At 41.1% G+C, this 12,789-nt stretch overlaps 1 protein-coding gene across 5 annotated transcripts in view; it reads right to left on the bottom strand.

Moving 5' to 3' along the window:
- Nucleotides 1-12,789, bottom strand: part of Egfr (epidermal growth factor receptor) — a 212,264-nt gene that overhangs the window by 96,555 nt on the left and 102,920 nt on the right. For 3 of the 5 annotated variants that reach the window (XM_022068882.2, XM_022068884.2, XM_022068879.2), the window contains exon 1: nt 668-1,061. The exons of the other annotated variants lie outside the window; for them this stretch is intronic. The gene's annotated coding sequence lies outside the window, so the exon portion shown is untranslated. Of the gene's footprint in view, nt 1-667; nt 1,062-12,789 lie in introns of those variants that run through there. 5 annotated transcript variants of the gene reach the window in all.

The following is a 12,789-nucleotide window of genomic DNA, read 5'->3' on the forward strand; positions in this document are numbered from 1 at the left end:
CTGATGTGGAGTCCTCGGTTCTGCACCCTTCACTGGCCTTTTGTCACTTAACTACGCTCCACGTCGTGTCGACACATGGGAGAGCTGAGGTATAACTCCACCCTCTCTTAACCTCGGCACTGCTGTCTTCTGGGTTGTTGCACAGTTTAGGGAGCGCATGCTGCAAGGACCTCTGAAACGTCGGTAAGCTTCTACCGGAGTCCACGGCGCAACAACCCAGGAGACAGACATCATCACAGGTTAGAAATGTTTATGTGGCGTGTAATAGGCGAACTAAACAGATTAGACGTCTATTTCAGAGGCAAACGTACGTCGTCAGAGTGAAATTGTTCTTCAGCGTTTTAGAAAGTAGACGTGAACTGATTAATTACCACTGATCCTGGTACCATCTTACTCGTACTTCATTAGGCATATTTAAATAAATGGAATGCAGATAAACAGTACTGGAAACATCGACAACATTACTAAACGCACAAGATGTCAGACATCGCTGGAACACGATATGTTACGATACACGCGCCCACTGCAAGAACGCGACCCACTTTGCAGGATACGGCAAGAAACTTTCTTACTTCCATCACAAAAGCCAAGCACTTCAGACAAACTGACCATACACCTAGCACAGAAATCGTAACAGAACACTTTAAAAGTGTCACGATCGACATACCTCGACTGTGAATGTCTTCGACGTCACGTTAAGCTTAAAACCGCCGTTACACAACTTGCGTCCTGGAAACTAACTCGCTGGCTCTGTCTTCCTGCAATGTCCATCCACCGACACTGATTTTTCACCAAACACAGGAAACACGAAACAGATTAAAACATGTAACTCACATAAAATCTTCAAGTTGTTGTTAGCGAAGCACCTTATTCACTTTCATTGTTACTGACAACACTTTTACCAACTGTTAAGGCTGGTGGTTTTTTTAACAACTTGTTGGACGCGGGTGGAAGGGGGGAGATATATAAAAAATGGAATCGTAGCAATAAGCTAACCGAACAGAGCTGGAGCCGAGCGATACAGCCTCCCTACCCTAGGCTCTTTACTCAGTCACTAACTCCCTCCTACTCCAGCAAACAGGTACAGCCAGCCATCTTACAAGAAAGAGCTGGCGAAGGAGGAGAGAGAGAGAGGAGAACGAAAGGAAAATAAAATGTTGTGTTGAGGTCGACTGCTGGATACCTGGGCAAGGCAGAGGATTGCCTTCAGCTACGATGGGACCAAGATTACAGTAGAGGCTAGGCTAGCGAGTCAGGTAGAGAGAGACCTTCTCTCTCTTTCTCTGAGAGGAGGCCAGCCAGCCAGCCATTAACTGCCATAACAGGGGAAGCAGATCACTTATGTACAGCCTGCGTTGACGGAAACATGGCTGAACAGTAAAATTCTTGTTTCGAGCTGTCGTTATACGGCAAATAACTCGTGTGGTTATGTTGCGGTGAGGGGTGAACAAGAGATTATGTAAAACCACGAAAGCAAACTCTGCAGAAATGCATAAGTAATGTGTAGTGAGAGTCGGGATACCTCAGTCAGTGTTGCGGGCTGGATTAACGGTGTTCGATTCCCGGAAGGCCGTGGTATTTTCGTCACAAATTCCCGACCGGCTCGGGGGGGGGGGGGGGGGGGGGGGCAAACCTAGTCTATCTAGTGGGTACCGGGGACAAATTTCCTTGAGGGTAAAACTACCGAGGCTGATTGAAAATTCGCCTCTTCTAAATAGTGCCGATGTAAATTTTCTTGGATCCACGTGATGATTATGCAAGCGAAGGGAAGGCTTTATGATATCTTTGTCGTCTGTCGCGAGATAATGTACTATAATTTAGTGCGCCGTCATCTGGGAAAATAAAAACTCTTGTCGTGGTTTCATTACGCTTCAACAGCGAATGTCAACACTGCATCGCAGAAATTGTATATTCATGTCTTATTAACATGTAAATATTAAATATAGGTTGATACAACGTAGCTGACAGGCCTCTGGATTCGAATAGGGGACTTCCAACACTGCACTGAGACGAAAAGTTGTCTTCCTCGGTCAATAAGACACGTCATAAATATAAAACTATGTGGTAAGTAAGGATTATACAGGCTTGGTAAGGAAAAAAAAAACTTACCATGGATTTGAAGTTCTCATGGAAGTGAAAATGTCGATGTTGAACTTCTGGGTCGCAAAGTACTTCTTGCAGGTGGTTACCAACGTCTCCATTTTCAGGGTAACATGTCACATTCCTCTTCCTTTACTCTCTTTCTTCGTAATTATTCATATGCAAATTGAAAGTTCAACCCTAACAAGGAGGCAATACATTCCACCGAAACGTCGGTAACCACCTTTGAGACCAATAGGCGCCAACGACCAAAAATTTCATTCGCTCGAAGAATTTAGTACGGACCCCCCAGTACTAAACATAATTTAAATCCGATCGGCGGTTCCAGATGCCCTCGCCATAAAGGGATTTCACGAATTCCATGCAAATAACGCAAACCGAACAAGAAGAAATGCTGGAAATCTCGAACCAGGTGCCGACCTCATGATGTTTGTGCGCATGTGCGCTGCCGTTGAACCAGTGAGGACAATTGGCTTACACCAACCTGCTTTATCGACGTCACCTGAACATATTATCTGTGATCATCACACAGAAAATAATTATGAATCTTTAATTAGACAATATCCGCCACGGTGGTCTAGCGGTTAGAACGCTGGCCTTGTAATCCTGGGGTCTCGGGTTCGATTCCCGGCGGTGCCCGAATTTATAACTTGTGTTGGGCAAGGCCGTGGTCTAGGCAACACCGAGTTTTACTCCGTGGCATCCCAACAATTACTCCATTCACACACAGAAGAAGGCAATGGCAAACCACTTCTGGATCATCTGCCAAGAACGTATATGAACAGGTCCCAGTCCGAGAAAAGGAGGAAAGGATCCTGTTCATATGGACCTGTCGTCAGACAGAACACTAAATAATAATAAGATGAGGTGGTCTAGCGGTTAGAACGCTGGCCTTGTAATCCTGGGGTCCCGAGTTCGATTCCCGGCGGTGCCCGAATTTATAACTTGTGTTGGGCAAGGCCGTGGTCTAGGCAACACGGAGTTTTCCTCCGTGGCATCCCAACAATTACTCCTTTCACACACAGAAGATGGCAATGGCAAACCACTTCTGGATCATCTGCCAAGAACGTACGTATATGAACAGGTCCCAGTCCGAGAAAAGGATGGAAGGATCCTGTTCATATGGACCTGTCGTCAGACAGAACACTAAATAATAATAATAATAATAAATTAGACAATAAAAAGTCGATTATAAACCGAGAGGAAAACCGACTAAAAATATGAACATCAATTTGCGTTAACACAGAATGCAGTTCATGAAGAAATGACCAACATATCTGTGTGTTTGCTTAACGACGTTTCGTTCCTTTTACGCGCATATTTCCATTGTTCTTAAACCATGTAGGTTCTTTTGTTACGACGAAATACCAAAGTTTCACACACAAGTAAAAATGATACGGTATCAGACAAGAAACGAGATCTGTGATTCTGATCTGAACGATCGTGTGCGTTCTGCAATCTCAATCCGATCTTCATTTATTCGTGAATATAATTCTGATTCCTTACTGTCGTTCATAAATGCCTCAAATTGTTTTCTGATATGACAACGTTGCAATGTGAAATAACATGATAACACAACGTAGCATTTTAATAGCTATTTAAAAATCGCATATTCATCGTTGTGTAGGAAATGATTCGAACAGAGTGGTCTTCAAAGCATCCAGCTTATATCAAAGTAGCGTCTGCTTTCCTACATGTTGTGTTCTCATCACTTACATGAGATTACAGCATTCTGAAAATGCCATCGCTTTTTAAAATCTGGTCCTGAAGCCAGACGATTTCCATGTAAGGAACATGTTCAACATTTATAAAGATTTCTGTGTTACGTTAACAAAAAATCTCACGGCCATCCAGATCGTTTCAAGTTTTATATCTTCCCGCGTTACAGTCAGGCGACTTCTCCGCACAGATCTCACAAATATGACAAAACTATACAAACTTCTTTTGAAATGCTAATGCACCTCATAAGATGGCAGTGCTCATCTTATTTTCTTCGAAAACTGATACAGAAAAGAGATCAGCATATGGTCCAATGAAGAGGAATTCCTCCTGCATGTACATATCTTGATCAGGGGTGAACAAAGGTCCAGCTCACTAACCAGACAAGAATATCTTAAAAGTACCTAACATCACTGCCTTTCCATAGTTTTAAAAAAAAATAACGATACTGGTAACTACCGATTGTACGTACGGACTGAACACACGTTCCTCCGAAACGTCGGTATCTAAAAATAAAATTGGATGCAACGCTACACCGCGTCATAACCCATAGGACAGAAATCCAATTTAGAAAATATTTGCACTAAAACGTCAGGAAGCTGTTCTAGTGCTATACTAGAAAGCTAACTACTGAACCAGGCGCGATTATGGATCGTCGTCACTGACGAAACGTCAGTGTCATGACAACTAATCGTCTGAAGGATTCCCGAAACTACGTGTAATTCAAATACACCCTAGACAATGCATAATGTCCAATAAAGTTGTTTTCTATAATGAGTCGACCACCGTCACAAACCTTCACGGAATCTCCGTCTTCTGTTACTCGTGCCTGCTCACGAGACGAGATAAATCTGTCTAGAAAGATTAAATTAAGAAACTGCTTTTATTCCGAGACCAGCCAAGAGTTGCAGGCACAAGACAGCTCAGTCCTCGTAACATTAAACTACAGTAGAACGTTACAGTAGCATGGCTCGAAGAACACTCGACGTTTCGACATAGAGCATAAACTTGCGTCGACGTGAAGGTATCGTTACCGTCTTCCTCCTCACATACAACTGTCAAGACTGCGGCCTGTTTAACTGTCTTCCCACGGCAACGCAGTTCTTGATCCATATCTTAAAAAAAACTACCTACAATTTCTTTGCTTTATTTTTGAGCAAAAGAATCACGAAAAATCTCTCTCAGACTTCTCATTCCTACACCGCATTTGGCAAAGAACTGCTGATTCCGTTCCGTTGATTCAGACTTTTCTAAGTAAATTGTTACTATAGTCACATTAAATCTGTTACTGTTCTCATAATTTAAGACAGCGACAACAGATGACAGAAGACCATTACATTTAACTTACAAAACGAAGGCATGCAAGAAACGAAACAGATTCCACTGTACAGTCACTTAATTAAAGTTTTATTCAAAAATGGGATAGAAATATTGATTCTAGTTCTCAGACAGGTGGCGTTTATAATGAAGAAGACGTGGACAATACCGCAGGCAGTCACTTTTAAAGCATACGCCCATAGTGACTGAGAAAACCTACTGAAACCTCAGAGGAAGAGACCGTTTGCAGGCTCAGAATCAAAGACAGCAACTCACGGAGTTAAAAAACTTTATTATTATTAGTGTTCTGTCTGACAACAGGTCCGTTTCCTCGGCAATTATGATTCAGAAGTGGTTTGCCATTGCCTTCTTCTGTGTGTGAATGGAGTAATTGTTGGGATGCCACGGAGGAAAACTCCGTGTTGCCTAGACCACGGCCTTGCCCAACACAAGTTATAAATTCGGGCACCGCCGGGAATCGAACCCGAGACCCCAGGATTACAAGGCCAGCGTTCTAACCGCTAGACCACCTCATCTTATTATTATTTAGAGTTCTGTCTGACGACAGGTCCATATGAACAGGATCCTTCCATCCTTTTCTCGGACTGGGACCTGTTCATATACGTTCTTGGCAGATGATCCAGAAGTGGTTTGCCATTGCCTTCTTCTGTGTGTGAATGGAGTAATTGTTGGGATGCCACGGAGGAAAACTCCGTGTTGCCTAGACCACGGCCTTGCCCAACACAAGTTATAAATTCGGGCACCGCCGGGAATCGAACCCGGGACCCCAGTATTACAAGGCCAGCGTTCTAACCGCTAGACCACCGTGGCATCTTGTTCTACGCTGTACAGCATCTAGCGGATTGTACTCGTACCATATCTTCCATCCAACATCATTATAAAACACTAAGCACTGCAGGAGACCATTATTCTGTCTCCTTTAATGCGTTATTAACATCCGATGTAAAAAAAAAAACAATTTTTGGGACATCCTGTATAAGAAACAGGTGTGACTCCACTGCGAAATTCAGTGCTTGCATTGTGAATGGAGTTCTGTTTGCAGGTTCGCTATGTGAATTATGGGAAATTGTGTGTCTGGGATAGAAACGGCGAGGTCACACATGCAGAGAGATAAGCATACGACATGGGACTGAGACTCCTTTTTAGATAATTGTGGAAATCCCACGTTTATCCTCCAAATCGCTTCGGCAAGCCGGTTTCACAACTCAAAAACATTAATTCGAAACTAATCTGTGGCAAATCAGAGCAGCAATACAACTTAATAAACAAAAATAAATAAAATATATTCAGCAAAAGTTACATTTTTGTTATTTAAAATACTGAAATATTGAATAAGAAATATCTGGCTTCAGCAAAGCTAATAGATACAAGTTAGCGAATACCAGCCACTTGAATTTTTCTTATTTATTATTTCTTGTTAGGTATACATTACAAGTGTTTCCATTTCGTATACATCACACCAAGGCGACGTTCCGAAAACTACAACTTACGTTCTGCTGCTGTGCTACATAAAGGCTTAGATTGCTTATGAAAAATTTTAGTGTGAAAGGTGGTTGAATATCGGATATGATAAATGAATATGGAAAGGTTCGCCAGCTGCGGCTACACCAGTTACAAGGTGTCAACTTGTCAGCCTGCTATACAATATTTTAATGACTGTTACCTTTACAGTGAACATTTCCGAGAAGAGACGATACAGTACAAGAAATATAATCAGGCAAAGAGAGGACAGAAAAAGAGAGAACGCGGATGAATAAAATAACGAAAAGAAACACAAGGCGGAACGAGAGAAAAGTAAGATCGAGTAGAAAATAGAAGGAAAAAAAACACGTATATGAAAATTAAAGAGTCAAACAACATATAATAAATAAAGTGAGAAATAGAGGGGGAATTGTTAAATTCTTTTACGTTGGTATTTCTGATGTATCTGATTAATTTGCTAGTGGTATTCAGAGATAAATGAAGGACAATTATACCTGATAACACCTGTCTTTGTGCCACGGTGGTCTAGCGGTTAGAACGCTGACCTTGTAATCCTGGGGTCTCGGGTTCGATTCCCGGGGTTGCCCGAATTTATAACTTGTGTTGGGCAAGGCCGTGATCTAGGCAACGCGGAGTCTTCCTCCGGGGGCTTCTTCCCCGGTTCCTCCGTGGCATCCCAACAATTACTCCATTCACACACAGAAGAAGGCAATGGCAAACCACTTCTGGATCATCTGCCAAGAACGTATTATATGAGCAGGTCCCAGTCCGAGAAAAGGATGGAAGGATCCTGTTCATATGGACCTGTCGTCAGACAAAACACTGAATAATAATAAAAACACCTGTCTGAATACAATTAACTTGCTTCGTATCGAAATACGTCGTCTAGAAAGACTGATAGATGCCACTACAAAAACTCCAGTTATAAACAAATTTCCCATGTCTGTAAATATAATTTCGTTTTTAAAACCAATTAAAAATGTAAATTTTCATATTTCAAATAGGAAAAAACGTATTTAGACGGCCTAGTAAATGTACAGACAAAAATATTTATTTATAAGTGTACAATTTGAGATAGATAAGGTATACCTCGACCAAGGATAAGAGACATTTTTCATTCAAAACAACAATCTTCATTGTGAGGCAGAGACTACGGCGCCCTCACTGGCCAGATAACCACTGGCCTTTGTCGGGATATAGGCCTTCCAGTGACCGAGAATCCTCGTTCTTTAAATCAGAAGACACTAGAAACAGACCTACCTAGGAGCAGAGCTCAATGACAAAAGCTAAAAATATGTCAAAGCATGCTGATTCTTTTATTTAGTCCGGTCTAACTGTCTTATCATTTCGAAGATGACAAATGGACGGACAAGAATGCCTGGACAAACTCGATGTGACTACAGTTTATGAGTTACATACAGCCCACTTATACGAGGTGCGATCGGAAAGTTTCAAGACTGTGTCAATAGAGGGCGAACCGGATGTAGTACGAGCTTCTGCCACTAGGGGGTGCGGCCTACATTCATAGTGAATCAGTGTGCCAGCCGGCATCATCGAATTAACATTTGTTTCTTAGTTACGGGCTTGGCAGCGGCGCTGGGATCGTTGTGTTCACTCCCAGGGGAACTACTTCGAGGGTGATTGATGAATTTAATACCTGAGATAAGTGTACGGGGTTTTTTTTTTTTTATAGGCGCAGTCTGGAAACTTTCCGATCGCACCTCGTATGTACACAGCAGCGGTGTGTGTGTGGAATTCAACACGCATATACGAATTAATTTTTCTTATTTTTAGCAAACAAATCAATGTGTAAATACGTGGACGCCATTAGCAAGCGTCGAACAAGCGTAAAACCTTGGAAGTAATTTGACCTTCGAAACTGCAAATATGGATATCAGGAGAGAAAAAAAAAATGTTAATTCTAAATGAGAAAAGAAATCACAGCGGGTAATAAAACATTATAACCGAAGATAAATGAAGTTATAATGTTTACAGCGCAAGTATCATAGAGGCAGTGAGAACTCTTGTCAACACAAAATCAATTGGGGTCGTGGCAGCTGAATATGGAGGTTAATCGCAGACATTCCTCAGGGCTTTACCACCAAGCGTGTGCACTTTCACGCATGAAAACTGTCAAACAGGCCACAATTATGTAATATACTGTAAATTCGCCCAGGCATACTTGAAACAACCGACGTTTCGATAAGTCCGTTCTGCTCCCATCTTTACGCGACCTTTTGTCAGTACACTGGCTGTTCTGTTAAATTTAACTGTCGATATCAATAACAGTAGTAAGAATCGAAGCATTTGAAAACTAAACTAAATACGCTTTATACAGCGTGTCCCAAAATCACACGACCCGAAGTTTAAAAGTAAATATTTTGTTGGTGAGATAGGGGAAATTTAAAATTGTCACGCCCAGTGGTACCACTGGATTCCTGGTACCCACACAAGTCCGTGGTACGTCGCAGTTTTTTAGACAGATGTTTGTATAACAAGAATTCCGTCATTCCCAACAAAGCAGCGTGTTTATTGAACATTATTTCCGAACGCGGTCGTACGAAGCAGTTTAAGCGGAATATCAGGTTCGCTTTCCCGACGCAGCCGTACCACATAAGTCAACCATCTTTCGACATGTCAATCAACGGCGCCGGTCTTCGCAGAGTTTCTACGAACATGTTGAAACTATCAACAGTTACGTCTACAACAGGGTTGGGTGGGGTTGAATGGGACACTTTCAACATGTGTTGTAATTACGTAATTATAACCTTATAAGAATGACATTCATATTTGGGTTGAGTGGTTTTAGAAATGCACTGTATTAGAAGGGATATTTTCCGTTTCTGTCAAAATGACCAACTTTATCAAAATGGAGACCAGCTGAAAATACAGGCTGACCAACTTGTCATTGCTAACTGTAATTATTCACATCAGATTCCAGACCAACCAATGACGTACGCTAATCTGTATCTTTATCTGAATTAATGATTACATCGCATGCAAATTAAAAAATGTCCCGAGCGCCTCAAGTATGGCCCATGTTTAATATACATAACGTTTCGAGAGCTTGCTTCACGTTCATCTTCAGGGGGCTAATTGTCATCAGACTGATGTTTGTCTTTCACTATCTATCACGACGGTTGGCTCCTCAAAGCCTGTCCAGATATTAACTGCGGGCAGAATTCATATCACTCGAGCAAGTCGTTCTTGGAAGCAAACTAACAGAAGACCGGGGTTCGAAACCTTATCAGTACGAAATCGAAAAGAGGACCTGATTGCGAATCAGATAGGTTAATTTTGCTGCTCACAGAATGCTTCCTTTCGCTACTATAATTCTCAGAATAAACATCGATTATAACCTTAAACAGGGTTAACCAACTGAGAATACAGTTACAGTTTCTTTGAGGTAAGAACTACATTTTTAAACAGCATTTAGACGAGCTTCATGCTTCAAGGGGTTGATGGTTTAGTTATTCATCGGCTGGTGAGAGTTCAGTACACTTTACAAAGCATGCCGACCCGTCGAGCAGCTAGGAGACGATGGTACGAAGCTCACATGGACCCTCACAAGCTGCTCCTATAAACAGGTATTGTTCAGGGGTACAATCATAGAGCGCGGTGTCGAACGGGCAAAATTTAAAAATCGACAAGGTATGAAAGAAAGAATACAGAATTAACAACGGAGTCAGAAAAGAAAAGTGTATGAAAAAGTAACGGGTAGAAAGACACGATAATTCAAGGTCATGTATCAGAACAACAGATTTCTTATTATTTCGAAATACGTATTCATTTTAGCTGTATTCTGTTGTACCCAGTTAACGAGTAATCTCTGGACTCTCGCATTCCAAAGAGTGCGTCGCGGCTCCGCTGAGGTGGTAACTGGTTTCCAGCACCGACAGCCTGTATATCTGTGTCTTCTACAGCTCGTACCTTCATTAATTACATTGCACACAAAAATGAGAACGTGGCTTGTGAAGAAACGAACGTGAAAAATATATAAAAGAATAATAACCATATTTAATTAAAATCCAGATACGATTAAATTACATTTTTTTTAAAAAAATAATATTTATGCCAGCTATAAAGATACGTTTTACATCCAATAGATCATAATGCAGATAACTGACGCACCTTGCATACTATATGAAGTTTTTTTTTATTATTTTTTTTTTATTATTTATTTGACTGCAAATGGGTTTTTACCCGGTGGCAGTGGTCCTACAATAAGACACAACAAAACATAAGACAACAAAAACAATAAGAAACAACAGAACAATGAGACAGAACAAAACAATAAGACACAAAAAAACATAAGACAACAAAAATAATAACAACAGAACAATGAAACAGAACAAAACAATAACACAAAAAACATAAGACAACACAAACAATAACAATAAGAAACAACAGAACAATGAGACACAACAAAACAGTAAGACAAAAAGACATAAGACACAACAAAAACAATAAGACAACAAAACAATGAGGCACAAAAAACATAAGGCACAACAAGAACAATAAGACACAACAAAGCAATGAGACACAACAATACAGTAAGACAAAAAGACATGACACAACAAAAACAATGAGACACAAAAAACATAAGGCACAACAAGAACAATAAGACACAACAAAACAACACACCACACTCAAAATAAAACAACTCATAATATTACAAAACCGTATAACCTAAAGTACATAACTTAAAAATTAATACCAACTAGACATAAGTCAGTAACAGTAATGAATCACACGTTTCATCAGGACCTTCTCTTCACTTCACTACACTTATGAAGCCTTCCCATCCTCACCCCAATTTACCCCCCTTCACTGCACCCACTCATCTATTCCCTTTACTTCACCTCATTTATCACTTTCCTAACCTTCTTCCTAAACGTACTTGGTTTACAGGAGAGAGTCCCTAAAACCTCAGCAGGTAGCTGGTTCCAGAGTTGGATGGTCCTATTTACAAAGGAATATTTTCCGATATCTGTTCTTTGTTTTCTGCTCCTAACTTTCCGAATATGATCGACTCTGCTCAGGTAGTATGGCCTTTGCAATCTGTCACCTATAGCTTTCCATGCCCGATCTCCCGTGTACGCCTTAAAGAGAGCACATATTCGTGCTATCTTTCTACGCTGTGCCAGGGTTTCCCAGTTCGAATCGCTCCTGTGATATGCAAATTTACATGCTTTCCTTTGCACCCGTTCTAACGCATTTATCTGCCCCTCCCTGTAAGGATCCCAGCACTAGTGAGAGAGTCCTAAAAATGTTAATTACCTTCTTTTCCCTTCGGGTGTTACAAGCGTAACAATTCTCATGTTGTAACAAAGCTCGTCTTCAGTTTCTGTACCCTACAAGAAGTATAGCAATCTGCCAGTGCAAACTATCGAGGTCGTCACTTAATGCGGGACCAAGACACCGTGTGTCTTAATCTTCAAAAGATACGCATTTTTTATTAAAGTAATAATTTAGTCATGTCTCCTGAGAGTATTCATGATAAAAAAAAATTTCCGCCGAACACACTCGTTGAAAATTTCCCCAATTCGTTTGTGACATGCCGGGAACATTTCCACAAAAGGAAATTATCACGAATAGTCAGGCCACTCCAGGCACGTAACGTCATTCCACGAATCCGCTCGCAGCTCCATGAATATTATTACCGCTTTGAACAGGTGAGCATGAAATCAAGTACCATAAGCTTTCCCAGGCTTCACGAAACAAAAGAAAGTGCATGGATACGCGCGTGAGGAGAGCACAGCGCGAACAATTTGTGGTGGCTGCCGATTTCATTGCGCAGGGAATCTGGACAAGTCCACGCCCACACACATGAATCTCAGTGATTATGTCGGCCATGTGCATACGACAAACAAGGCGAAAGTTTATTGTTTCAGTTCAAACACAACTGTCTTATGGGTGATCACAGCCCTGACGAAGGAGGCAGCAAGTACATATGAAACGTCGTAAGCTTCTACCGGAAACAATAAAGACAGGAGAGAAATTGAACGAAAACATTAAATGTATTAATCGGTGTTGCTCCACTCATAAACAGATTATTCCCGCCATAAAAAAGACGTATCTTTAGAAATACTTATCCAGAAATGATAAATGGCCATAGTATATACTCAGATAAGAATTAAATTTAAATGT

Source organism: Zootermopsis nevadensis, unplaced genomic scaffold, assembly GCF_977971745.1.
Source record: "Zootermopsis nevadensis isolate Lab colony 2312 unplaced genomic scaffold, Znev_1.0 Znev_ptg000010l, whole genome shotgun sequence".
Lineage (NCBI taxonomy): Eukaryota > Metazoa > Arthropoda > Insecta > Blattodea > Termopsidae > Zootermopsis > Zootermopsis nevadensis.